Source organism: Thunnus thynnus, chromosome 13 (genome assembly GCF_963924715.1).
Source record: "Thunnus thynnus chromosome 13, fThuThy2.1, whole genome shotgun sequence".
NCBI lineage: Eukaryota > Metazoa > Chordata > Actinopteri > Scombriformes > Scombridae > Thunnus > Thunnus thynnus.
Genome location: NC_089529.1, coordinates 27,694,015 through 27,721,738, shown reverse-complemented (window position 1 = coordinate 27,721,738; position 27,724 = coordinate 27,694,015).

Here is a 27,724-nt window from a genome sequence, read left to right as displayed (position 1 = left end):
TGCACACTTGACATTAAACTTCACACTTTAGCTACTTAAGCTAAATTGTTTTAATAGGGCAGGTTTAGTAGTCAAGTAACATTAAACTTACCAAGTCCCGGAGGCAGGGAGAGCAGCAGGTGAGCCAACTGTCAATCACAGCTGTCAATCAACACCCACACGACAGACATTGTACTCGGTATTTCTAGAGATAATCTGACAGTTTTTGAATGGGAGTCAATTGGAGCCAGGGATGTTTTGGATCCAGCATCTAGCAGCTGTTAGTGGCATTGGTAGTTGCCACTTGGTGTTGACTTGAAAAAACCTTATGACCACGTGTAGCCGGAACCGTCTGCAGGTCCTGACTACACTGTGTTGTGTTCTGGTGCACAATCAAATGCCTCAAAATCTCTCAAACCTCATTTTACAGGTAAAATGAACAGCAGAAAACTACACAGTTCATCTAAACCAACAATTTTAAGACGATTTTTGCCCTTAAATCAACATTAAAACTTAAAGCTATCACTTTAAAAATCACGCTGCCTTAAATACATACCTCTCGCAGTAAAGTTTAACACAGACTGCCGAGAGACTAGAAATGATGCAATACATCTGCTAACCTTCACAATAAGGGCACAAAATTAAAAAATATGAAATGAAAACTTGGAAATAGCAGAACAAGTGAGGGATTTTGGTGAAATCAATACATATTGCAAAAGAACACACATCTTTAATAAAAATTACAAAAATTAAAGAAGAAAATAAGATCACAATAAACATTATTCTCATCCTGAGCCACAGTAAACAATAAATTGGAACAAATTAATGAAACTGATTTATGAGGTGTCTTCACGAAAATCACTCCCAAGATGCTGTGCTCATAAAACAGGGTATACAACAGTTCTGAGATGTGCGTCTCAAATAACTGCATTGAAAACACTGTCTGACTGGATGAAAACAAACACTCAGAACAAGCATCATCCCACTGATGAAATTTTTTAAAAATTCAATTAGCTTCAAATTACAGTGTATCACAACATGGTGTCCAAAGTTTGTCTTTCCAAGGTGATGGATGAATTCCCAGATAGCTGTGGTGCAGTGCCAAAGACTGAAGTTGCTCATTTATTCCTCCAACAAAATATTCCGCTGCTCTTGTGAACTCCATCACATCTTCACAGTCTCCCAGTATGTGATTGAGAAGATGTGAAGCTGTTTTTTTCTGTAGTACAGACATTAAAAAAGGCTGAGAAAGATTATTCTGTAATTGATGATTTAGAGGGGATTTTGTCAAGTTAAATTTAACCCCCTCATGCAGCAGGTGTTTATAAAAATGAGTTTATAAAATAAAGAGGAAAACCATACCACTGCAAAATGTACTGTAAATACCTATTCATATTTGCTGTATGCTACACTTATCAATTTACTTTTATACTCATTATATTAAGACATGTGTTTCTTGAACGGACCAAAACAAACCTCATTGTTTATACATTTGCATACTAATCATTATGAATATAAACTTTTGAGCTCACAATGTACCAAATGGTATCTGAATTACTCCGTAAACTGCATCCATGTGATGTTTAGAGCAATTAGTCTAACTTCCTCCATGATGTTGTTGAGCAATATGCACAGGATGACATTATGTGGTGCAATGAACAAAAATGTGTGAAAACGTCGACATGTATTGGAAATCACTGGTTTTTGGTCAACAGACCACAATTGAATTGTCTAAATTAAAATAATTTTTTATAGAGATAAATGTTATATTATTAATCCCAAAGGGAAATTAATCATTCTAGGGTTAAGTTTGTCTGCCTAAACTTAGCAAAATCAATCCCCAACTTTAATGTTAAGATGCTGATGACAAAGCAAGTAATGGATAGTAACTTTAAATTGGGAACAAACTGTAAGATTATTGAAACTAAAGAAGACTCGACACCACACACTTCCACTTCCACTAACATACAGAATGAAGTGGTAAACCCCATGAGAACTAAAATTCCAGTCCTATAAATTAAACAACAAAATGCATCGTTTGTCATTATTGCCCTCCAGAGCTACACGCGTAAGCGGTTTCTGATCTGACTCCAATGTCAGTGGGATCTAAAACCATTACATCATTTCAGAAACACAACAGTAATCTGATCTTACACGGCTGTCGTTAAGGTTTGGTTAGGTTTTGATCATGGTTTGGGTTAAAATGAATACTTGATTAAGGTTTAGGAGCAACTAAGAAATCAACATTGAATGCTGGGATGAACAACCATCTCTGATGTTAAGTCTGAAATTTTGTTAGCCTATCCGTCCACCCCAAGCTCCTCCTTCTGCTGACATCACACTACTTCCATTTGCTGAAACAACTGATGATCTTTATCTTGGGAGGACAGGGAGGGAGGCAAACATTAAATTTGGATTTGATGCTGAATGCAGAAGTGTGGTTAATAAGGACTGTAAACTCTGATAGATGAAGGAGAGACAACTTCATCAGAGAGGATAACTTCATCTGAGTTGTAAATCTGCTCTGAATGCTGATGAATTAATAGACATACTTCAAATAATTTGCACCATGAAACACCCAAATTAAGCTATAATGAAAAATTATAATGCATGTCCCTGCCAGAAGCAAGAGTGCATAACAATCTGCCTTGATAAACTACAGGTTTACTAGTCTCATAAAACTAAAAATACCTACAAATAACCACCTAAAAGGTTGTCTGAAGTCTTTCCTTCATACCAATTGCTCCTGCAAGTTGTCACCTCTGGTAGGAATGTGATAGAGTAGGAAGAGAGCACTCACACTGCATGCACAGATCCAATTTAACAGCTGCTCTGTGGAGCTCAATCCTGTTCAGATAATCAAATCCCTGTTGTTTGCTCATTTTTGAAATGTAATTTCTTACTTACAGAAGAAAAAAAATTACTATGAATTATGCACAAGCTTAAAAGTGAGATAAGGCAGCATTTTCAGAGGAGGATGAGATATGGAGAGAGTCATAGGAATGAAAGATATATATTGCCCTCCAGAATTACTGGCACCCTTGGTGAAGATGAGCCAAAAAGCTGTAAAAGTAATGAGCTAATCTTTACCAAGGCCACCAGTAATTCTGGAGGGCACAGTAAAACCACAGTAACAGGCTGAATTGAAGCTGTGCTGTCATGGATATTATTCATTTGTTCAGGAGGAGTGCTTTTCAGACCTGGCAGGCTCAGAAGAGAAAGAGAAGAAGAGAAGGGGTGAGAAAATTTATGTGTGAGACTGAAAGACTGGAGAGATGGAGTGTGCATTTTCATTATTAACGTTATTTTAACCATTATGGCTTACTTTGGTAACACGTCAAATGTCAGGCCAGTAAAAGCTGCTGAACCAAACCGAACGATAAACAGAATAAGAGAAGAGCGAGCGAGCAGCGAATGAAGTATAAAAGGCTGTTCTGCTGAGGGCAGCTCCAGCTGTTCTCTGAGCTTTGAGATGTTGCAGAGCCTCAGGCAGCGATCACACTGAGGACCCGAGTGGAGGAGTGAGTGCACAGTTTTTGATGGTTTTAGAGCTGTTAACAGCATGCCTCGTAGGTACTGGAAGTGTTGTGGTGCAAAACGAGAGAAATTTGAAGTTGAACTACTATACATTTTTATATAAAGTGCAAAGTGGGAGAAGTTGGAAGTATTCCCTACTGTGAATGATTATTAAAAACTACAACTATCATTGAGATTCGGGCAAAATCTGCAACATCTTAAAGTAATGTTCTAGGTTTTTTTTTAATAAGGTTACCCAGCGGCAGCTATGTTAATGATATCGCTTCCGATGGTGACGCAGGGTCATGTCGGAAAATATGAAAATGTTTGGGGGGATGGATATTTGAAAGATTTTCAGTGAAGCATTCCTTTACAACACAGTATACACCAACCGACAGACTAATTGGCCACTAACAGTTTAACAAAGGGTGCTAATGTGCTTCCAGTTGGGTAACACCCCACTCTGCTAATGCCCTACACACACCAGGTATTCCCTTTTGAAGGAATACAAACCCCAGTTTATAATCATGTCGGTGAAACCAGGACATGACTCATCCTCTGTTCTTTACAGTTCCTCTTTTCTTCTGTCCATGTCTCCTCTCATCATCCTCCTCTCCCAGTCCTTTCATCCTCACCCTTTCCTCACTTCTACAGCCTCTCTCTCTCTCCCCTCCTTCCCTCCTTTCATTAGTTGAATAGGAAATGGGCTCTCTACTCCCTGGGGTAAAGCTATTAAAACATAATAATATGCCTTTACTCACCACTTTTCTGTCTCTTCAAATGTCTCTCTCCCTCCAGCACTTCCTCTTGCTCTCCTTTACAGGTGATAAATGATTAGTTAGGCAAGGATGATGATTTTGTGATGATGATGTTAATAATGACGATGTTACCAATGACCCTATTAAGAAGATGCAAAGCTTCAACATTTATTTGCGCTACTACAGATTCTAATGAAACCGTGTTCCTTAGGGGGAACAGCTCTGTGTCCAAAATAAAGTCCAGTTTAAGAGGAATAATCACCACTTTGTGTGCAAGAGACAAAAGAAAAAAAAAGATTCATTTCTGTGAGGCGCTTGAATGTTCAGTCATTAAAAATGACAAGTAACGATTCGTAATGACAGCCTTACTTAAAGAGTAATTATAAAAGTGCACTGTGGGAGCACGCTGCAGTAGCCTCGAGTCATTTTTTTGGTGCTGCAGTGGATACAGATGGCATGCAGGCATACAAAAACAGCACCTTGTACCCTGCGGGCTCATAAACACATAAACACAGCTCCACTAAGAAACACAAAAGGTAATGAGTTAGCAGACGGCGTGTGAACCAGCCGCAGACAAATCAAGGTGGAGGTAATGATGCTGAACGCTCAGCTTGCGTCCCCTCCTGACAATAATTAATCAAGTCGTGCAGATGTGAATATGAACATGACGCAAGGGTGCACATGTACATACACACAGACTGGTATGCACATGGGGTGGAAGTTGATCACTTCTGCACTTTTTGAGTGATGTGTTTCCTTTTTTGAAAGTTTATTTAATCAGAATATGTCTGTGTATATTGTAATATTGACATTGGACTATTCTGCAAAGCCGGGATTAGCAGGGTCAATCTCGACATTTTAAACTGATCTTAATCTTATTTTTTCAGTATCTGAGCATGGTAATTACAAGATAAAAAATATTGTTACTACAAATAAACTAAGGTATGTAAATATCAGACAACTAAATAACTTAGGGGGATATTGTTGAAAAAAAAAAAGGAACAGTTGTTTGTGCTGCACAACTGTCTGACTGCTATTAAGGACTTAATACTGACAAGACAGAGGTTCTCATTATTGCTTCTGACAGTATAGCTCCCAAGGTAGCTAAGAGTATTGGGTCCCTTTCATCAGCTGTTAGGTCAAACTTAAGAAATCTTGGTGTCATATTTGACCAGGCTATGCATTTTGATGAGCATGTTAAATCATTGACCCGTACATGTTTTTTCCATCTACGAAATATCGCTAAAGTCAAGTCCATCGTCTCACAACCGGAATTAGAAATAATCATCCATGCATTCATATCATCCCGTTTGGACTATTGTAATTCCATTTTCACTTGTCTCAGCAAAGCATCTGTGAACCGGCTACAAATGGTCCAAAATGCGGCTGCAAGACTGCTAACTAGATCCAGCAGAATGACTCACATCACTCCTATTTTAAGACCTTTGCACTGGTTGCCCATTCATTTTGGGATTCATTTTAAGGTTCTTACTATTACATATAGTGCCCTGCATGGACAGGCTCCAGAGTACATCATGGAACTTATCCATCCCTACGTCACCAGTAGGTCACTCAGGTCTTCCAACCAGGATCTACTGGCTGTCCCTCGCTCACGGATGAAAACCAAAGGTGATCATGCCTTTGCTTTTGTGGCTCCAACCCTATGGAGATCTCTCCCTCTACAAATACAGTCAGCAGTCTCTGTAGAAGCTTTTAAAAAACTATTGAAGACCCATCTTTTTAAATTGGCTTTTGTGTCTTCTTGAGTTGTTTGTTTGATTGTGTTTTTTATTTTTATTTTTATTTATTTATTTGTTTTTATTTTATTCTAACTTGTGGCATATGTTTTTACACTATGTATGTTTTTATGGTCTTATTTTCAACTCTTGTTCCTGTGAAGCACTTTGTGAATTTCATTTCTGTGAAAGGTGCTGTACTAAATAAACTTATTATTATTATTATTATTATTAATTGTATGCAGGTCAGAAGTGATACACGATCATCTACCACCCCAGTCTCCACATCCTTACTTTCTATTTCACTACATAAACCACACACTACACCCTCCACTGGCACTGCATGTTTGCACTGTGTGCAAATTGTGCACCACAGAATCATCCAATATGAACACAGTGGCCAAAATATTGTGATTATGTGCATTAATAGGACACTTCCATGCTTCAATTTTGCCATAATGGTTCACTCAGCATTCAAGTAAAGTGGAAAATCTCAAATTTGTTTATGTTTGAGTGCTCTGATATGCTGCTATAACAGTGTCCGCTCTTCTGTGAAGGCTTTCCACAAGATTTTAGAAACTGGCTGCAGAGATTTGCTCCCATTCACCCACAAGAGCATTAGTGAGGTTGGCCATATTTGCCGGTAAGGCGTCAGTGTTCATCTCAAACATGTTGGGTAGGGTTGAGGTCACGGCTCTGTGCAGGCCAGTGAAGTTCCTTCACACCAAACTGAGCAACCATTTCTTCATTGAACTGGGGTTGTGCATGGAGGCATTGCCATGTTGAAACAACATTTACCATGAAAAACAACCCCCAAAAGTATGGACAGGCATGTCCACATGCCTTTGATATAGAGTGCACATTCAAATGTGACAATTGAATGAATAAATTGTGAATAGGGTTAAATGTCAAAAAGGGTGCTAATGAAAAATAGAGAAGAACTTCCCTTGATAGAAATAGCTGCGTAGTTGATCTGACCTTTTGAATATTTGTAGAGGCAAGGAAGGAAGAAGACTCTCTGTCTCAAACACACACGTGCACACACACACACACACACGTCACCATTACTTCTACGACCTTTGTTTTCCCTCCCTCCCTTCCTCCCCCCTCTCATCTTCCCTCACCTAACTAATCATTAGCTGTGGCCAGCCAGACATCAGACAAGGCAAGTTTCATTAAGATTGGTGCTTACTTCCCCTCCTTCCTTCCCCTCCAAAAGCCACCTCACCCTCACTCTTTCTCCCTCTTTGTCTTTTCCTTCACCTAACTAAGCCTCATCATTATCCGCAGCCTGCCAGACATCAGACAGAACCGGCTTCGTTAAGACTGGAGATTGGCATTTGCTGTCCACAGGGCATCTCTCCTTTTCTATTTCTCTGTCTGGTTTATTTTTGAACTACAGGCAGCTGAAATTTAGCTCATAGCGCCTACTGATGAATTGAATCTGCCCAAAACATGGCAGCATACAGATGTAGCCATTATAATAACAGCTTCGCTGTGTCATGGCTCCAAAAGACATTGTAAAAGAAAAATCAGGTTTCATGTTTTTAGCTGTCAAAAGTGGAGAAATAATGAATAGATGACTTAGAGAAGTTAACCCTGAGTGCCTCATTGTTACACTCATTATTTATTCCTCAATTATCCTGAAGAGATATTATACTTAAGACTATTAAATTTTTCATGAAACCAGACAATAAAACTTTGTATCACAATCTGGTTTGCAGGCTGCTCCTCATGAAATCTTGCATTTAATGAAATATTTTAAATACACTTATTGATAGCAAGTTGATGTTTGGGGAAAGCATTTCCTTGTATCAGTCCGTTGCCATATTGTGACATATTTAATGACATCACAACTGTCATGGGAAGGTAAAGTCAAGGGTTTGATACCTCTTTCTGTCAATGTCCTTGGGCAGACACTGAACCTGCCATTGATATGAGTGAGGGAGTGTGTGTGTGTGTGTGAATAGTGAATAAGAGGCGAATTGTAAAAAATATAGTCCAAGGTGCTAAACTACCTAAGCTATGAGTTATTTTATTAATGTACTACATCATAAATTGTTTCTCAAAGAACATCAGTACAAAGTCAAGTACATATATGCTTCTGTGAGGATACACTTAAATGTCTGAAAACCTGCACAGAAAAGGGTGTTAAGGATAAGTGTAGGTCACAGAGTCTTGGGTCAACGGGAGGGAGGCATGTTTGAAACAGAGAACAAATAAATCTGACAAACATTAGCAGCCCAGAGAAGCATGTTTAAGTAGTGTCGATCTCATCCAACAACATCTTCATTTTTGTGGCTATGTAAGATTGGTCGACTGTTTCACGAACACGGAGAAACAGCTGTCAACAAGCACAACACCGGGCCTATTTCAATCACTGAACACATATAAGGTGTTAGCAGTGATTCAGTGGTCTGACACTAGACTGGACATAAACAATATTATCCAAGCAACTGCGGATGGTTTGATTAGCGCATTTCTTTTGTACTAACTACATCTACCTTTATATCTTGAAAGCAGTTATTGTAAGTCACTTTGGACGAAAGCTGTTTATGAAATCAATGCATGGATGTGTAACGTTGCATCTAACTAGTGCTACTACTTCTACAGTAGGTGATGAATATGAGATGAATGTGTAAATGAGGAAGCGTTCTACAGTGTCTACTGCTGGGCAGGTGATTGGCTGTGTTTCTGTCTTCTTCGCTCCTATGTCTCCTATTTCTCTGTGAGCTTTCCCCCAGCCTTTGGGCTTGTTACATCTTCCTTCTCTCTGAACTTTGTTTCATCTTTCTGGATTTCTCTCTCTGTCCATTCCTGGCTTTCTAACAAATTGTCTCCTATCTTTTCATCACTGCCTCTTCATTTTTCCCCGGTCTTACCACCTCTCCATGCCTCCATCTCTGTCATGCAGATGGTGAGGCTGCCGGTGGTGATAAGGCTTTTCAAAGTAGGTTCATCCTGCTGACAGCGACTTTCAAGCAAAGGAAAAAAAAAAAACATCAATAAAACTGTCCCGAAACCAAAGCTGTAATGTGTAACTTTCTAAATAACACTAAACTTGTAGGACATTACATTATTAAGCTGTGCCATTTAGTGACCTTGTGAGTTTGTGTCTATCCAGCTACTTGCCTGAGAATGTATTTTCATTAAAGCACATTATATAGCAAGCACGTAATATGACGTGTGTTACTTAATCACTGTATTTGCTGTCTCTTTCTTTAGCACCTGCTGGGACCCTCAGACACACTGTTACCTTGGCCTAAGGCTTGAGTTTGTTTGATGGTAGAAATATCCCACTACATTACTGCACAGCTATAATGTAGCTTTGACCATGAAGCAAAAATGTTTACTTGGAACAGAATATGCATCTCAAGCAAGTTCAGCCCAGTGTACATAGGAATTATGTCCATATTGAATGATTGTAAACATCATGATTTACAGTATGTGCAATGCCAACATCAATGTCAGTGTCATTGCAGGAAGAAGTTTACCATTTAGAGCTGAAAGTTAAGGGTGTGGAGATTGTCAGACTTTAACAGAAGAGTCAGGTGTTAGCGTCCTGCAGTTACACCTGCAATTTATGTTTTCTGTTTTGTCAATCAAAATCACAACTCTTCCCTAATCTTAAGCAAATGTGTTAGTAACCTAACCTAGGTGCTTTGTGCAGGTATTACAGGAAACAAGAACAAACATCGGCATTGAACCTATAAAAAGCAAAAACAGAAAATGTTAGAGTTGTGGAAAAAAGACGTGGACATTTTGGTCTAATGATAGAGTAGAGCGAATTGCAAGTCTCTCTATTTTTGTAGAATACACACCATGATTCAAGTTCATCATTTTAACTCAAACCATGATCTTTCCCAAATCTCAACCAAGTGGTTTTTGTGTCTAAAGCTACCCGGACCTCAACCACAGCGTTGTCACACCATAAAACATAATTATTTTTTACGATTACTGCCAATAGAGGCTGCACATTAGAAAATGCTCCTATGGGTTGTTCTGGAGTGCAGGTACAATGGACCTATGTGGTTGTTTCATTATGAAGAAGTGTTGGTCATACTTATGTCACTTGATGGCAACTGAGCAAACTATTGTAATTTGGGAATATAGAAAAATTATTTGTTGGGAAAGAAACATTCATTCATTTCTCAAAAGAGAATAATGAACTATAACTGTCCAATGTCAATGATTAAAATTAAATTTAAACAAACATGAAACTGATAATAATCACATGTGTCTAGATATAATAAGTAAAATGAAAACAAAATCAAAAGAAGCTGTCAGAATTGGTTGGACAAGAGGAAGGACTTGTTCATCACATTTTGTTCCAGCAGAAAGCAGGTGTAGAGGAGGGTGACAGACTTTATGGGTTTTTGTTTACATAATTAAATCTTGACAGGGATTATGCAAGGGAAGGGCTGGTCGTTTAACACAAAGTGTCTAATTTGCTGTGAGGTGAAAATAAGCAGCTTAAAAGCATATGAAGTTGCTTTCTGTCAGATGGTTCTGTGTTATTTGTCAGCAGGCTGTAATTACTGGACTTTACTGCATCATGCATTCAGCGATGAAAAGGGAAGAGAAAGGAGAGGAGGAAGAGAGCGGATGAAGTCAAAAGATGACTATGGAGCCGTAGAGAAATATTAGAAAGAGAGAGAAATATTAGCCTCCGTTCCACACAACTATTTACACACTCGATTTGACTATTAACAGCCTACTGAATAGGAGTTATCATCACCCATCTGTCCCAAATATATGTGCTAGTAGGGACCTATTAAACTTACAAGTAGGTTCAGGAGGCTGTTATCACCCATTTACTTCAGTGAGCCAATGTTGGTGGAGCCCAGTAGGTGCAGAGGGCCTGTTATCAGGCATGTACTGTCATGTGATTGTCAAATTTATTTCTGTGGAAACAAAAAAAATGGCTGACATTCCTGTTATTTCCAGTGGAATATTCAATATTGTAAGGTAGTTTCAGCATTAAAATGCGTTTTGATAACATTCCTAGCAAGAAATGTGTATTTTATTTTCATGGTCTTTGTTCAGTGAATGTATGTTTAGTTTGTTAGTTATTATGGAGATTATTTTGGACTTTCTATTGTTGCTATGGTGGACGCTACTATCGCTGGAACGACATAGTTGCATGTTGTTTGAATCATTGTCTTTACGTTGTGTAGTTATCTGAGCTTAGTTTGCGTTTGGGTTATTTGTGTTATTTTATGTAACTCTTTGATGATGTTCTTTCAATAAAACATGTCGATTTTAGACAAACCCAGGGATGAATTGCATTTGAAATCCAGAATTTGAAGCTTTGCAATTGGCTGACCGGACAACCCACCGCCCGGAAGTATTTTCCTCACTTTCACCGTGCTAAGGTGCTAAGGTTCTTTCTCTTTTTCATATCTGGCAGAGACTCAGTAGACTAGCCAGAGTGAATGTCCTACTCCTTACCACGTGGGCTATAATGAGAGGATTTGTGGTTTGCTGAGTGAAAAGAGACATTATTCATTTTCCTGTTGCTTAGGCATTTAGTTGTGAACAGAGATCTTTACAAAAATGACCGGAAAACACTAGTGTGTGTTGCAGCCAAGAACTCAGGCAGATGCAGGACTGTCAATGTCAACTAGCAATGTCTTTATTTTTGCTTTAAACAACGAAAACAAAGCAGTCTATGCTCACTCTTACAGTCCGGCAGCATACTTTCTCTGCTGCTAAAAACAACTGTCTTCTTCTCTTGGCTACCATGACAACAACAACAGTTTTCTTCACAACTCGCTTTTTTTCGACTCAACAGCATAACCTGATGACGGTAACCAGACAGCGCATCCACAAACAATACTGAATGAAATACAAACTCACAAACACTGTATCCTGGAAAGACATTTACGATTATCTACATTGTCTGCAGACATGAACTTTTATGCAGTTTAAATTTAACCCATTAGATTAATTAAATTCTGCAAATTAACCTGTTAAACTCAACTAAATTACAAAAGAAAATAAAGTGGGGGGGGTCTCTGATTTAACAGTAGGGAATGCCCTCGTTAACACATATAAAATATCTTACTGATATCCATTAACCCCCTCACATGTGGATACGCAATTGTTTACACATGTACACAGTGTTTCAAAAATTTTGCTTGCTTAGCATGGACTTAAATTGGAATTATGGTTCTCCAAGGACACAAGTAAGCATCTCTACAAACCTACACAGAGAAGGGTGTTATGGGTTTCAAATCTCAACAATGCAGAGTGCGGACCTGCAAGACGAAAAAAAGCATAACCTTGATAAAAAAGTATAAAAGATACAGCCACACGAACCTCTCCGAGCCACAGCAGTGGTCACTGAAATCTCTGCTCATTTGCTACAAGCTGTAGGTTGTAGCTTCAGGGAAGCAGCAAAGAAACAGTATTCCCTATGTACAGATGAAAACAGTTGGCTTTTGACTATTTTTTTTTGGTCAACATTGGGTTTATTTTGTTTATTTTTGCTTCATTTAATGCCGATAACATTCAATAATGACAGACAGAAGTGAAAGTGAAATAGGAATAATGGAATAAAAAGCAGCTGTGTGTTTTCCTCTCTGAACCTTCTTCTGTTTTAGGGTTTTCTGTCCACAGGAGGCTTTTCTTTAAAGTGATACTGCATAGTTTTCTGCTTCGTCTTTTATCTTTATTCTCAGTAGAAAGGGCGTGATGTTCTAAGCTCCTAATGTTGCTCAGAGCCTAACATGGTTACCTTAGTGTTACACACTGAATATTTGTTCACCTTTAACAGAGTGCCACACTTCAAATGGATTTGAAATGGCTGTACAAAAACAGTGGTAGTTCTTAAGTGCAGCCAGCTAAAACAACAGGTCTGGAGGGCACTGAGGATGGATGAAAAACTAAACCTAACAATGAGCCTCTCTTTGAGGAGGTTTCTTACATGCCACTGGCACAAGATGATCTGCAGTGAATCCTTGCTTCTGGCTGCATACTGCTGCCAACTTCTACCTTAAAATTTGACTGAGCTAGCTGCAGGTGAAAGACGATTATTAATGTATTTTAAATTTCTCTATAAATCACTTTGAACATTTGTTTTTTATGTGCTCTGTGTATAAATTGATTTGACTTCACTTAAACTTGAACGTTACCTTGTATCTCCCAATTATTCCAATTCATTCTTTTTGATTTCTTTCAAAGATATTTGTTTTTTCCTCTCTGTCCCCACAACCTTCCTCTCGGTGAACCAAAGTGTAAAATCAATCCAACAAGCAAGGAAGGACAAGTGGGACTCAGACAATGGCTTCATCACCTGTTGTCACATTGTCCTCGACGCTCAGCAGCAGAGTACTCTGTCCTCTGCATCCTGAGCTGCTCAGTTTGTTTCATTCAGCTCCGCTGCAGGGAGGAGCTCCCACTGCACCCTGAGCTGAGGACCATTATGTAATTTGGCACCGCAGTGCTTGTCACACCAGTCAAAGCCCGCACTGGTACAGATGGGTTAATTGGTTCTTGGCCCTACAGAGCACCTTCAGGCTCGAGTACAGAAAAAAGGAAAAAGAAAAAAAAATGATACTGCATGGAGCAAGATTTTCTCTCCCTCTGGCACTAGAAATAACACACAATAGTATCAAATTAATTTAAACTACAAACTTTACTAGCATTCATTTACCAGCATTTTTAGTATATAACATTTATCAATTCAAGATAATAATCCAGATCCTCATTAATACACCTACCATAGTTCAGTTACTTGCAGACCAGTCCAGTACAAGAACAGTTCTGCTCTAGAAAATAAATCCATGACTAAAACCAACCATGATGTCAAAGAAAATTCTAATCTGGTCCTATTTTGGTGCTCTGCCCATTTTAAGGATTTGAAGCAGGATTAAGAATGGGGACATCTCTCTACGCATAGCTATCTAACTACCTATCTACACACTCCCCTTCCAACAAGGAGAAGGCTAACAGGAACATGATGTCAGACAGTGCAAATAAAGTGAAATGAAATGGTTGATTATCAGGTTAAAGAAATACACAGTCCTCGTCAGCTTTATGTCCTGATTTGATGAAACTTGCATATCAACTTTTCTAACGGGCTACTTGAGTAAATGCAGTGGTTAAATATGTTGCTCACCATTCTCATTATTTAAGTCCGTACATTCAAAAAGATTGTAACCTTCTACAGGAAAATGTGTGTTCTCAACAAGCCAAACACTATCTCGATATTACAGATTCTACATAAAAATAACTTGCATGAGAGACTTTATATTATATATTTTTTTCAACCTGCAATAACAGATTTTTGGTTACTTCAGGGCAGTGAAAATAAGTTGTGAGCACAACACTGACATATTATTACCTTTTAAGCTGATATGTTTTCACATCCAGTTTCTGCTCTCTACCAACTCTTGAGGGAATTACCTGTCTCTTTAGCTGCTAAATTCTCCACTATGCTCACCAGCTAGCCTTAAATGTGTCAGTTTGCCATTTGGTCCTGAGCAATGATGCTATGAGAGCACTGAGAGTGAACCAGAGCAGTTAAGTTGCAGCTGGACAGCTAAAAAATGAGCTGAAACTCGCTATAAAGCTCTGTAAACCCGAGCGGAGCTGCAGAGTTGCTGCTAATTCTGTAGGTTCATCACTACAAGCCACGCCTCGACATTACACATTGCCATTTTGTTCATTATGAGAAAATACAATATATAGAAAGTAAAGGGTCCTTATAAAACCCTAAAAATATCTAAGAGATGGTAATAAAATGAAATACCCTAAAACATAACCGCACCAGCTGTATTAAATATATATAACAATATAAATTAATTAAATAAACCAGAGTGTTACATAAACATCCTGTCCTCTCTGATCATTCTCCTCCAGCACTTATATAATAATATAAAAATAAATAAATAAAAAGCCGACAGCATTACCGCAAAGCAAGACATATTAAAGTTATAGTTGTGTCTCACATCCAGCTAATTAGCTTGATTCAAAAAGTCTAGATAATTGACTAACTTCTCCCTTCCCCCTCTTCCTCTTACTGACTTAGATTAGGCTGCATTTGAACATAAAAGTTTATAAAAAGTTACTTCCTTGGTAGTAGGAGAGTACATCCAGCAGATAGACTGCAGGCTGAATATGGGAATTGGAAACCAAAATGTCCAGAGCTCGTTTTCAATTTCTCCTCAGATCAGATTAAGCTTGCTGCTGCTTTAAGCCTGTGCTGTGCAAAGAGAATCTATGAAATGAATAAGAAATAATTTAAGAAAGATTTATTTGACATTCAGAGATGCAGAATACAAAATATTAACAGTTTAATATTTAGTTCAAACGGTTCTAACATCTAAAATAAATGTTGACTGACCGCTTCTTTTCTTCTTCTTTTTGAGATGTACTGAAATTTCTTTGGAATGTGCTGCTTTATAAATCGACTGAGATTCAGACAGACACAGGGAACTGAAAAAAATCAAAATCAAAAGGAAGCTGTAAAAACAAGACACTGACCCCAAAATAACTTTGCAGACTCTTAGACTGTCTTTGCTGGGTCCTGCAGAGTTTAAAGTCCATATCAAAGAAAATGAGAGATTCCTTTTTTACTACATTATACATGTGTAACCGGTGGTTTCTAGCGTTGTGTTATAAGGAAGAGCCTCAGACCAGGGTGTCTTAGGAGGCGACCATTTATTCCGGCAACTGACGACAGAAGTAAATAAAAGAAATCCTCCAGTCAATTGTGATGCTAACTCATGAAGTACAACAACAAAAGGGGAGAGGTAAAGGTGGGGGACATCATTTATGCATGACGTGATTTAGCCAAGTAGGACGTGATCCTGGATCATCCAGATCTTTGTGTGACTCACAATGGTAAACAAGTCAAGGATAAGTCTGATGTATTTTTTATTGTTTATTTTTTTGTTATTGTCAGCATGGCCTCTATGAAAAGAGTAAAAAATGAGTTTCTCTTATGAATAAGTATGGTTTAACTAGCCATCAACAGGGGTAGTTCACATCATACGTTGTTTCCAGAAAAACTACAATGTTCGTGTTCATTTTATTGATGAATTATTCTGAGCAGCAAAATTAGGGCTCTTTTATTATCTTTACCCTTTATTGTTAGTGAACAATATTCTAGCTAACTCTGTAGTAGCTCATACAGCTACACCTTTGGGTAGGTACTAGACTGTAAAGATAAATATTAAATATTAAAGACATGCAGTTAAGAATTTTGTTCAGTTTTCTGACTATTAATAGATTAATAAGTTCAGTTCAAGTTCAAACTTCGCTTACCTCTGAAGAAAACACAATTGTCTCTGGGGCCACAAAGAAATTTCGAGAGAAGCACAGAAGCAGCACACTGATGATGTCAGAGGGCTGTGATTGGTTGATCACAATGTTGATCCAGGACCGCAATGTGGATGTTGATCCAGGATCACGTCCTACTTGGCTAAATCACTTCGTGCCATCATTTATAGGGAAGGGGGGGGGGGGCACCCACAAAAGTGAACCTAGGGGTACAATGAACTGAGTCTTAAATGTTCCACATGTTAACCCTGGAGGAGTAGCACATCAGGATTTAACTATTTACAAATTAATTAAATTAGATTCTACAAAAAGTTGGGCCCCTGCAGTTAGTGAGCTCAAACAGTGAGGTGGAAAGGATGATGGGTGTTAAATGTCCTGCATGTCAACGGTAAGAGGGAGGGTTTTGACGTCAGAAGAGAGGATGAAGGATGGAGTTTGACATGCAGTATGCAGAGAAGGAGATGGATGAAACTGTGTCCCAGTGAGGTGGAAGGATTGCTTTGCTGTGCAGAGGGAGACAATAAAGTTCAGGTCTAAAAAGTAGATGTGCTGGTGTGCTTTAGTAGAAGTAGCAGAAGTCAAAATGCAGGTGTGGAAAGAGTGAAGAGCAGCTAAAAGGTGATAATGATTATGATTGACATAATAAAAGTAAGATATTTTGACAGTATTTTGGGAGACTTTCAGGCTGTAAATTAAATGACTTAAAAGGAGGGTGGTTTGATAGAGTCGAAATGGTAGAATTGCCCCTGACTGTATGAAATTTATCACTTTTTAAAGCTAAAATGTATGTTTAGAGAATAAGGCACTTCAGCCAGCACACATGAAAGGATTTACTATTGGAGTGCATATGTACAGAGTGGATATTTGGTACTTCCTGTAAACATACACCAAACTCAGATATATGTTACTCCATTGCTACTGTTGCAGCTGTAAAACGGTGGATAAATTGTTCTGAGTGTCACATAACCCCTGCGAAATGACTCGTTTCACTATCAGAATTTGATCCATTCGATCTGATAAGATTTGGAAAGTCTAGAAGAGCCGCACAATTAAATTATCGTATCCCCATTCAAGTTAGCAGGGGGCTAACTGGAAGTTAGCTGGCTTGGCCGGCAGAAGTCTCTGGTACACATGCTGTGTATGCTCAGCATGCGCCGTAAGCCAGATTTAAAAACTCTATATACTGTGGAATACAGCAAAATTTACCTGGTAGTACTAGACTTAATCAGCATTGTGTGAACTTGTTTCGCAAGGGCTTGAATGTCATAGATGTTCATTTATTTGTAAAAGTTCTGTACTGCAGGTTTAAATACACTACTTTATTGCAAAAGGTGTGTTGGGTATATGATGCACCATGAAGAGCTTATCAAGCCATATGCTGTATATATTTCCATTCATATAAAGAAAATCCATTTCACAATGCAGTCGAAAAATCAGCAGGAGGCACCGGGTTGCCTGAGGGTGGCCAACACCGAGTCAAATTTACCTACAAGATCTCACTGTTTGATAACAGACACGGGGGGCCAAGCTGGTCTTTAGAAAACTCTGGAAAAAAAAAATCTATACTAAGTTCTCCTCTGCCTGAAAAGGATTTTCAAGCATTGTTTTGTGACAATGACACGAGGCTCAGATGTGCATCACTCATCAAGTCACATGCAGGCCACATAACGTGAGGTCCTCAAGTGCACTGAGCTGCTGCCTCATCTGGACTGTTGTGTTTTTTTACACAAGCTGGTGATGAAAACATTCCCACATTACTGCTGGAATTAATGGGACAGTCCACAGATTGACTTAGTATTGATTTCTGGAGTGACACTTCTCAATTAGTTTTTCCAGTGGTGTTTTTTGCATTTTTAAAACATTTCCAAATCCATTATTGATGTCTGTCTATAATGTACTTCATTGCTCTTCCCCTGTTTATTGTATTTTGTCTTAGCTTTTACATGTTTGATATGCTTAAGATATCTGCAATGAATATATATTATTTTACAAACAGTTTTTGAAGTATGCCACATTATTGGGCACACCCCTTGCCTCTTTGCCACTTTGGGAATGCGATTAGCCTCAAACCACATGACCATATACACAGCCCATCTATGTGTGAACACCCCACTGGCTGATGAGAGTGTATATGTATATGATTGGTTGGTTGATTTATCCTTTTGTAAATGATCTTATTTAAATGTCCTTTGTAATGTGTTGCATACTGACCCTGATGAAGGCCAATAGCAGAAACACGTTGGCTTTTATGGCATAAAACAGCTCATAAACATTATCTAGCTTCTTTCTCCCTCTCTTAGATCATCAAAGACAGTTGAACATACACATTCACAACCACACACTCCCTCTTTTCTTTCTCATTATCAAAATTCTTTGACTTTCTGACCAAAAACTGAACTGCTGTCCTTTATTGAGTGTGTTTCTGTGTGGGTAAATGACAGAGTGAGTCTTCAGGACAGAGTGTGAATGAATGTTTGTGTGTGTGTGTGTTCGTGCCTCTCACTTTTCTTTGCCAACACAATGCCTCAAGTTATAATGTACTGTGTATTTCATGCTTTGTTGGCCCTTGCTGCATGTCGAGTCTCAGCAGCCATCAAACATCCATATTACAGAAGTGCATTTACATATCAAGGGACTCTGCTCAGCCAAATCTAGTTGGAGCGAATACCTTTCCTTCTCTGTCCTGTTATCGCTCTCTCTGTATGTTTCATGTCTTAGTCTGGCTCTTCAGCTGCCTGCCCAATCCCCCCCCCCTCACACACACACACACACACACACACCGTTTTGTTCTAATCCTCTTTTGTTAAAAGCCTCTTTGTCTTTCCTTTTGTGTTCATTATTCATTCCTTCTCCGATTCCTGTAAAACTTTGGGAGGAGGAGAAGCAAAGACCTGCACACATGGTCCTCTGTGGTTGTGGATAGGCAGATACTTCACTGCTAAATCTGCTTAATAAACAAATGCATGTGAAAGCAGTAATTAACAAACAAATGTGGCAATTTCACAACCTTCCTCTGCTGCAGCTGTGTAGAAATAGTTTGTCTCTAAAAAAGTTCTGCTTCACCCTATAGACTTCTGCATTTTGATAGATTTTATAGCATTTAACTATTTATGTTCTCATTACATAGTTGGTCATCCAGAGGATTATAAGAATGGTCTAATTAGTAGTTCAAAAAACAAAGATAGGTTGTTTCTTGTGGGTTTCTGGATGAACATTTGGCTGGAATGACCAGTAAAATGGCCTACAACATGTCCTCCACACCATTAAAATGAATCACGCAGACTGTTGTAGAGTTGAAAGAGCGTCCTGGGATTTGATATCAGTTTTTGAAGCCCCTGTAGCTCACTTTTGACACCTAAGTGGCCCACATGGACAGCAATAGATGTCTGTATGCAGGCTAGGCTAAAGGACACTTCTGACTGAATGTCCATTCACTGAGAGCCATGACAGAGATAAATCTTGAGGATTTCTCACCCGGCAAACGATTTGAAGAAGTGATCTGCAGGAAAAGTGAAAACATTTTCAGTGGATTGCTTAATTTGTATTTATACCTAAGTTTACTATAAAAAGATGTGAGATACAGCATAAACCTAATTTCATTGTATTATCTTTATTCAAACAGTACACACTTTTTAATGGCAATGTTATGTAATTTGTTGAAATCAGTGATAGCGACCATAGAAACCCATAAACAGCAATGGTTTCCATTTAGTTCCAGTCTAACAGGAACCTATTTGTTATTCATCTGCCACTAGAGTAATCTCAAGGTTAATGCATTTTACCAAGAAAGGTTGAGTTTGTATGTTGCCTAAGCATATATGTGGTATTACATCCCTGAAGCTACTTTTGCTCCTGTCTTTCCTCAGCTACTCACTGCCTCTGCTTCTACTTTTTTCATCTTTTTCTTTCATTTTCATTTCATCTATGCCTAAATCCACTCTTCCTTTGCTATTCTTCCTCTTTCCCAAGGCTCCTCTGCCTTTTTCTTGTCTTATCTTCTACCTTGCCTCCATGTTAGTTGTATTTTCTGCTCCTCCTCTCATCCCTCTTTTCTTTCACTCCATCTCTGATCTCACTGCCCACATTTGTGTTTCTGTATCTGTATTTTTCATCTTGTACTCTCTCTCCCTCTGTGCGCCACTATTTTCCACTTTCCTGCCTTTTACACCTTGTCAGCAGCTTGTAAATTCAAACTGCGGGCCACCAACGCACAAATGATACACTGTCCTTAGCACATCTGTCCATGTTACACTGCATATCCTTCTCTCTCTCTGCAGGTGTGGATGTCTTGTGGTTGCATGGAGGACATCACTTGCTCTAGGGTAGGACACATCGACAGGAAGTGTATTCTCTACAAGCTCCCCTGTGGCATCAGACTGTGGAGGGCGAGTCTCACACTCTGCTGTAAAAGGCAGACTTTCTGTATTATACTAGCCACCAACATCTAATCATAAGACAATACTGGAGGTGAAGCTTATTTTTTCTTGAAGCATATTTAAATATATATATGTACATATGTAAACCGCAAGAAAATATACAATTACATTTACCTGTGTTTCCTCCACATTGTCTCATATATGCTATCTCAATAGAAAATGTAAATGTACCTGTGTTCGCCCTCTGGACTGTTGTTTCTGTCCCCAAATGACACAATCCTAGCTACATTTCCAAATAAAATATGAATCACTCTATTTTCGAAAAGTGGTAGTATGTGAATATTAACAGGATGCAACAAGATTACACAAACACAATGCCAGTAACCCTGGAATCATTGCTACTATCCAACTGATGGTTAGACTTTATCTCCTCTGTGTGTACACACACACACACACACACACACACCATGTGGTGATTTTGTCAGCCACTGTGGGGATATGACAGGCTGTATATAAATATGGACGACACGTCTCTTCTTCCTACCGCTATGCAAAAATGGAGTCAAAATATCTTGTTTCTGGGGGCTGCCATCTTGCTTGTGTGATGTCATTTGGAGCCTGAGTCTGTGCAGTAGAGTTGGGTGGGAGTCGGGCAGCAGGATGACAGCCCACGGGACACGCCCCCCCTTAGCCGTCCTGCCACCTGACAGAGGTTTGAGAGCGGCTGTCACAGCTGTCAATCACGACATGATTATTAGTTATAATAGTTGGCTTTATTTGTCGTGTCATCGCCGTTCTTATCTGTACAACCAGTGTGTTTGTGATTAAATTGTTTACCAGAGCACAAAACTGTTTACAAGAACACAACATTCTTCATAGATCTAGCCTCTTAATTGTTCTCAAAGTGCACCATATTCATGCATTTAACTTTAAGATGCACAAATTTTTCTTCAATGCCCCCGGACCCCCCCTAGGGGGTTCACATCTTTGTCAGCCTTTTCACCCCTGATGAGTTTGCACCCCTGTGTTTTGTGTCAGTATCAGTCTGAAAAGATTCCAGATCAGTTTGTGACAGCTCAGACAACAAGGTGCACAACTCCCACACGAGTCCTTTATATAACTCACACGTCAAATATTACTGAGTTACATTGTTAATTTACTGAGTTACATCATGTTCACTTGTGTCTACTGTTTATCTCACAAAGCCTAGTGTTGCTTTGTTTATCTGAATCAGTTGACCCACAGACAATAATGCTACAGTGGTTTACTGCCCGTCACGAATACAGGAAGACAGAGCAGTACGGTCATAAATAAAACAACATTGTCTGTTTCTGTTCATCTGGTTCCAGAGTGGAGAAACAGCTGGATAAGTGTCACAAACAAAACTACTGAAGGCCAGTAGAAGAATATCAGCTCCAACAAAGAAACACTTTGCGAGTTTCATTCACCACAAACATAAAAAGACACAAATATCTCATATGTTGGCTAAAGTTTTCAGTGTAGTTAGTCATAAACTTTGAATCGCTGTTTCTACAGTCTTCACTTCCTGCAGAGTCAACGAGTGGAAATATAGACAGCGTCACTCTGCCATTGCAACCCACACTGTGGTCAGAGGAAGGATTACACCTGAGGGTTTAGCTGGATGCTCACATTGCGCCCCCTCACGCTACGCTCCCTGTGGCCCTCCTTGTGGAGTCCAAGCGCCAAAGACTCAATGACTATCATTTCTTTTCTCATTCAATGGTCTCTGCTGATTGAACTAGTTTTCAAAGCCAATTGTGATCCAGTATGGAACTTACACAAATGCGAGATGGAAACTTGAAGCCTCCAGTGCACATACACTGAGAATGAAATTTCAAATGAACAACATTTGCATATTCATATGGAGGAGGAGGAAATGTAAGCATCCATATCAGAAACAAATTATCATTCCAAGCAGTCTGAAGGTCATTTTTACTAACCCCTGTAGTAAATTATATGGCTTAAAAGCTCCCATATAACCTCTTTCCAAAGAAGTCTCTTGACAACAAGAGTTAATTCTAGACTTTAAGGCCTCAAGCACCATCATTCAAATATAATCAGCACACTGTTTCTCCTACAAATTACATTCATATACAGCTAGTTTATTCTGCCTATTCATTTTGTAGGAAGTTACATCACATTTGTTTCAAGGCTTTCCTCCAAAGTGACTTACAAGAAGTGCTTTCAACATCCATATGAATAAGAGCTGGTGAAGTCATCAAACAATAGAATCAAAGGTGCAAGAGGTTTTTATAAGAAATGAGACATTAGTTAGTGCTGCTGCTTACTGGGTTGTCAAGGTGTACTTTGGAGAGGTTGGTTCTCAGCCTGTGACTTTGCAGGGAGTTGCAGTAGTCCATGCAGAGCTGACAAGCTCCTGGATGAGGGGATAGTAACTGGCAAATTTTCCGTACATTGCACATGAAGGGCTCAGAAATCCATTTGCTGTAAAAGAGGAAGGTGTTGTAGGTGTTCTCTTTTAGTGTTTTTTTCACCCTCATATCCCCATTGTGGAGGATTTGGTTCTCATGTTGCTGTCAAATCTTTGGCTGGAGAGAGCTGTCTGCACATCCAGCTTCAGTGCAGCGTCCTCTGGAAATACATCAATGTGTTCCTCACAGTGCAGCCTTTGACGTACTTCACACATTGAAGATGGAGGTGTAAAGGCACATTTCACTTATGATATTTCTTGCACAAAAAAAATGATTAGTTACTGCATGTATGTATGTCTCTGGTATATGTCCGCAGGGTGGATATGGGTTCCTCACTGTCATTGATTGGGTGGATATTTGTGTATGCATTTTAATTAAAGCACATTGAATTTACTTGTCATGGTATGTGACAAATAAATTAAATTTCATTGCCTTTTGCTGTACATGGGAAGGTTTAAAGCAGACGTACAGGATGTCACCCTGCAGCATTGCACTTCGACTGGTAGTGATTTTTTATTTATTGTTAGGTTTGTTGTCCAAGCTACATAAAATTTGTGAAGTTTCCCATTTTGAATTTATTATTAAAGATATATTACATGCACATGGTACAAAGACATGACACAGATAAACACACACAGACTGTAGAAAAACAGATGTGGTTTGCCTACGATATTAACCATGATGTTCTCTCTCTTCGTCTGTCAGTCTTTGTCAGGAGCTAAATCCTAATTTGGGCAAAGTCAAAGGTAAGTCTGAAGAAAGAAATTGCATTATTTCAAAAGATACTTGAGACTACATTTTTTGTCATGAAGTATAAATATAAAGTACATATTTTAAATGTCTAGAAATAAAGCACACAATTACTGATCATATTAATTCTTTCAATTTTTCATTAACCCTCAGAAAAGAGCCAATTAATTTGTGTTCCTGGCCATGAGTGGCTTCAAGAATGAGAAATTAAAAACCTACTTTCATTGCACACACTACAGCATACACCATATTGTATTCATTCATAAACCCCTCTTTAATTTAAAGTCTAACCACCAAGAAGAACATTTTACATTTCACACAAGTACTCTTAATATGGACTAAAGAGTAGACATGTTTTTTAATTAATTTGCTGTAATGAATGATCATGGTGCTTTCTTACCCGCAAGGCCGTTCACAAATCTCTATGCATGTTTCCTCTCTTTCTGCACATTTTTGTTTATTTTAGCATTTGCAGCTTTTGTTTATTTGCAGTGCATTTCTCTCAGTGATTCTTTCACAGTAGGAGCAGTATGTGACCATGTGCTATTCTAAGGTCTATAATCTGGATATACTGAGTGAAGTAAGAATAGACAGAAGACGCTGAAGACAATGCTTGAGGCTGTAATATTTTCTCCTTAGTGCTTGTCCTTCCCCAGGCCACCTGAAGGCTGAATAGCACTTCAAGGGTGAATATGAAGGGACCTGAGACGAAACACAAGAAGGCTGTTAGTGATAGCTAAGGCAGAAGAACAGAGCTCCAGCATGTCCCTGAGCAAGGCAGTACATATACACCTGTAGTGAGCATCTCTGTGGGATAACAGCTACGCACATCCAGAACACAGTGTTTAGTCTGCAGCAGACACTGGAACAACAACCTAAAAATAGGGAATCTAGCTAGTGTTAGGTGAACACAAAGGGGTTGACAGACAGTGGCGAACTGAGTAACCAACAGGGAGAGTGAATAGGTATGTAGGCTACTACAGGGGCACGGACTCGGTTGTGTTGAGCTGCAGTCACCGCCTGTCAAGGCCAAATAGAGGTGAAAAGGGAATTATTCGGAGGTGCCGTCTGGAGACAGCTTGAACGGTTTGAAAGGAAGCAGAGAAGAGAGGTTATTTGTGCTGAAGGTGTGACACCACAGAGACACACAACCTTACATTGTTGTACACAGGAAATTTAGGATTGTGCACATCTGGATTTTTTGTCATCTTTCTTTAAAGTCTATCATTCAAAAATCTTGTACATGCACAGCAACCTTGCACACAGATCAGATGCATTTTTCCAAAATTCTTACGAAGATTTGTAATATATGAATCTGTCTGAAGAGTAAGAGGAATTTCACATGCTGATACAGGAGGTGCAGAAGGCTGGATTATCAACTGGACCAACCCCAGACTACAAAGTCCAAGGTTTAACTCCATGTCAGTTTGTTTTGGTAATTTGATAATTTAAAGATCTAATTTCTGATGAGGGGAACCAAGTTTGATTGCTAAAATGATTTAAGCTGAAATCAAAAAAGAACTGTACTAGTTACTGATCCTGAACAGAAACACTAGTATGACATAGGCCCCATTTAAACCTGGTATTAATATGTGATCTGTATTGGGATTCAATTTTTGAATAATGACATCCGATTTCAATTCTGCCCGTTTTGACTGGGTCTCAACATTTGAGTCTTTTAAAGAAAGATGGTCCCACGTGAAGGGAAGCACATGACTTTTTTAAATCACTTTTTGTAAGGGAAGACTTTCTAGCTACTGCTAGTACTTGTAGCTTTTAGCAGGGAGCTTGAGCTAGCATGAAGAGGTGGAGGAGGAGTTAGGTGATCATTCAACTTACTGGGTGGATTTTTGTCAAGAATTTGGTCACACTTTACAGATAGCATTTATATCTGGCTGAGATCTAATCATTATGCAAGCAAGACCACTTCCAGATGTAAAAAGGATTGTGTAGTTGCATTCCTATCACAATATCTTTTGTATACATGTGGACCTGCATCATGTGGTTTTTCTTTAAACAGATACATCCGGATACAAATCACATATTAATGCCAGGTTCAGATGGGGTCATAAAGACACAAGGGAAACATATTAAATTTATCTTACATATATCTATCTTTTAATATCTTAAAAGAGATTTTTTTTAAAAAAAAGAAAAATGTATGTTTATCCGACAGGAAAAGTACATTAATAAATACAAAGTTTATCTCAAGATTGTTCTGAAACAATTTATGATGAATGGCAGTTGTGGAGTTGGTGTGTAAAACATAACAAAAGACTAAACATGAGATTCTTTTGGTTTTGTTTTTTTATTCATGTAAAACTAATTGTCCGGAAAGGGATCAAAGTTATTTGAATTACATCAACACCCTTCGTAGAGTCCTCACAGCACAGTCAAAAACAACAGTTTTAACCATGAATTACACAGGAAAGTTTCTTAAAGTAAAGTTGAGGCAACTTCAGCTTGTGAAATATTTAGCAGATGGGTTATTCCCTCAAGTGTCTGTCACAGAAAACCTTGTCTAAACCCGTCTTCTTTCTGCTCAATTCTACGGCTGCTATATGGCTTTTCAGCATGTCGGCCTTTCTCTCCCACCCCCCTTCATACATTTTGCACACTCCTTCTATCTATGCACTAATCCCTCCTATCAACACTTAAGTGCAGTGTGCAGGTGTGTTTGTGTGTCAGAATCAATGCGTATCCTTCAGCTGGCTCACTGAGGAGGATTTGAAGTGAATGTTGAGTGCGTTACCTCCATTGCTGGGGGAGGTATGAGAAAGTTTTCACTTGGTGAGCCAGTTTAACCTCAAGCAGATGTCAAAAGTATACTTGTGTTTTTCATTCACCTCCCATGGACAAAGAATCAGAAAAGGCCTTTTATAGCCCTCTAATACAAAACGTATTGAACATCACACTGCACTTATCATACATAGATCTTCAGCACTCAACTCTAGTCTGAAGTATCTGCTTCTTTTGAGTTCATTCTGCTTTTAGTCTGATTTATAGCCAGGGTTCTGATCATCATAAACAGACGTATTTCATCATCAGAAAGCATACATCTGGCTGCTACACCGCATTGTGGTGTGTGTCAAGGTTCCAAACAAACACAGGTCTTGTAACCTTGAAGCAAAGAAAGGAATTATTATTCCTCATGCTAAGTAACGGTATTGTATTGTATATATTGATAAAAAAAGCAATTTAGAAAATTAATTCTACCAACTTTGTGTGGTTATAATGGTATGGATGTCTATCTTTGTATGTATTTTTTAGTTTGTATCTCTTTAACGTGCAAAAAAAATATATATATTTAGGATTAATATTGTGCTTAAAATAAAAATGTGGGACTGTATATAGAAACATAACATGGATGTGAATACACTCGAATTAAAGCTAAAAGTCAGAACTTCATATACTGTTATTTGTCAATAGATTCAATAAACCATCTAACTGTACTCTGAATGATTTTATTTCAGCTTCAGCAGCATTAACAACATACATTTTATTTACCCTTTTCATATAAAATCAACATCTTTGTTCAATCACTGAACATTACCTTTGCAAACATTTAGACAGACTGAGGTGATATTTGCTGAGCTTTACAATGTGTATTTTGTCTTTTCTTTGATATGGTATGATATTTAATTATTTATTTATTTTGTCAACTCAGGATATTGCCCGTTACATCAGTTTCTCCATTATGCTAAATACCCAGAATGCACATCAATTTTGTTAAATGAGCTGACAAGGAAACAAAATGGATTTGCTGCATTTATCATGCAGGACCAGACTGAAAATAACTACATTTATTTGAGAGAGAGAGAGAGAGAGAGAGAGAGAGAGAGAGAGAGAAATGGTAAGAGTTTGCTAAA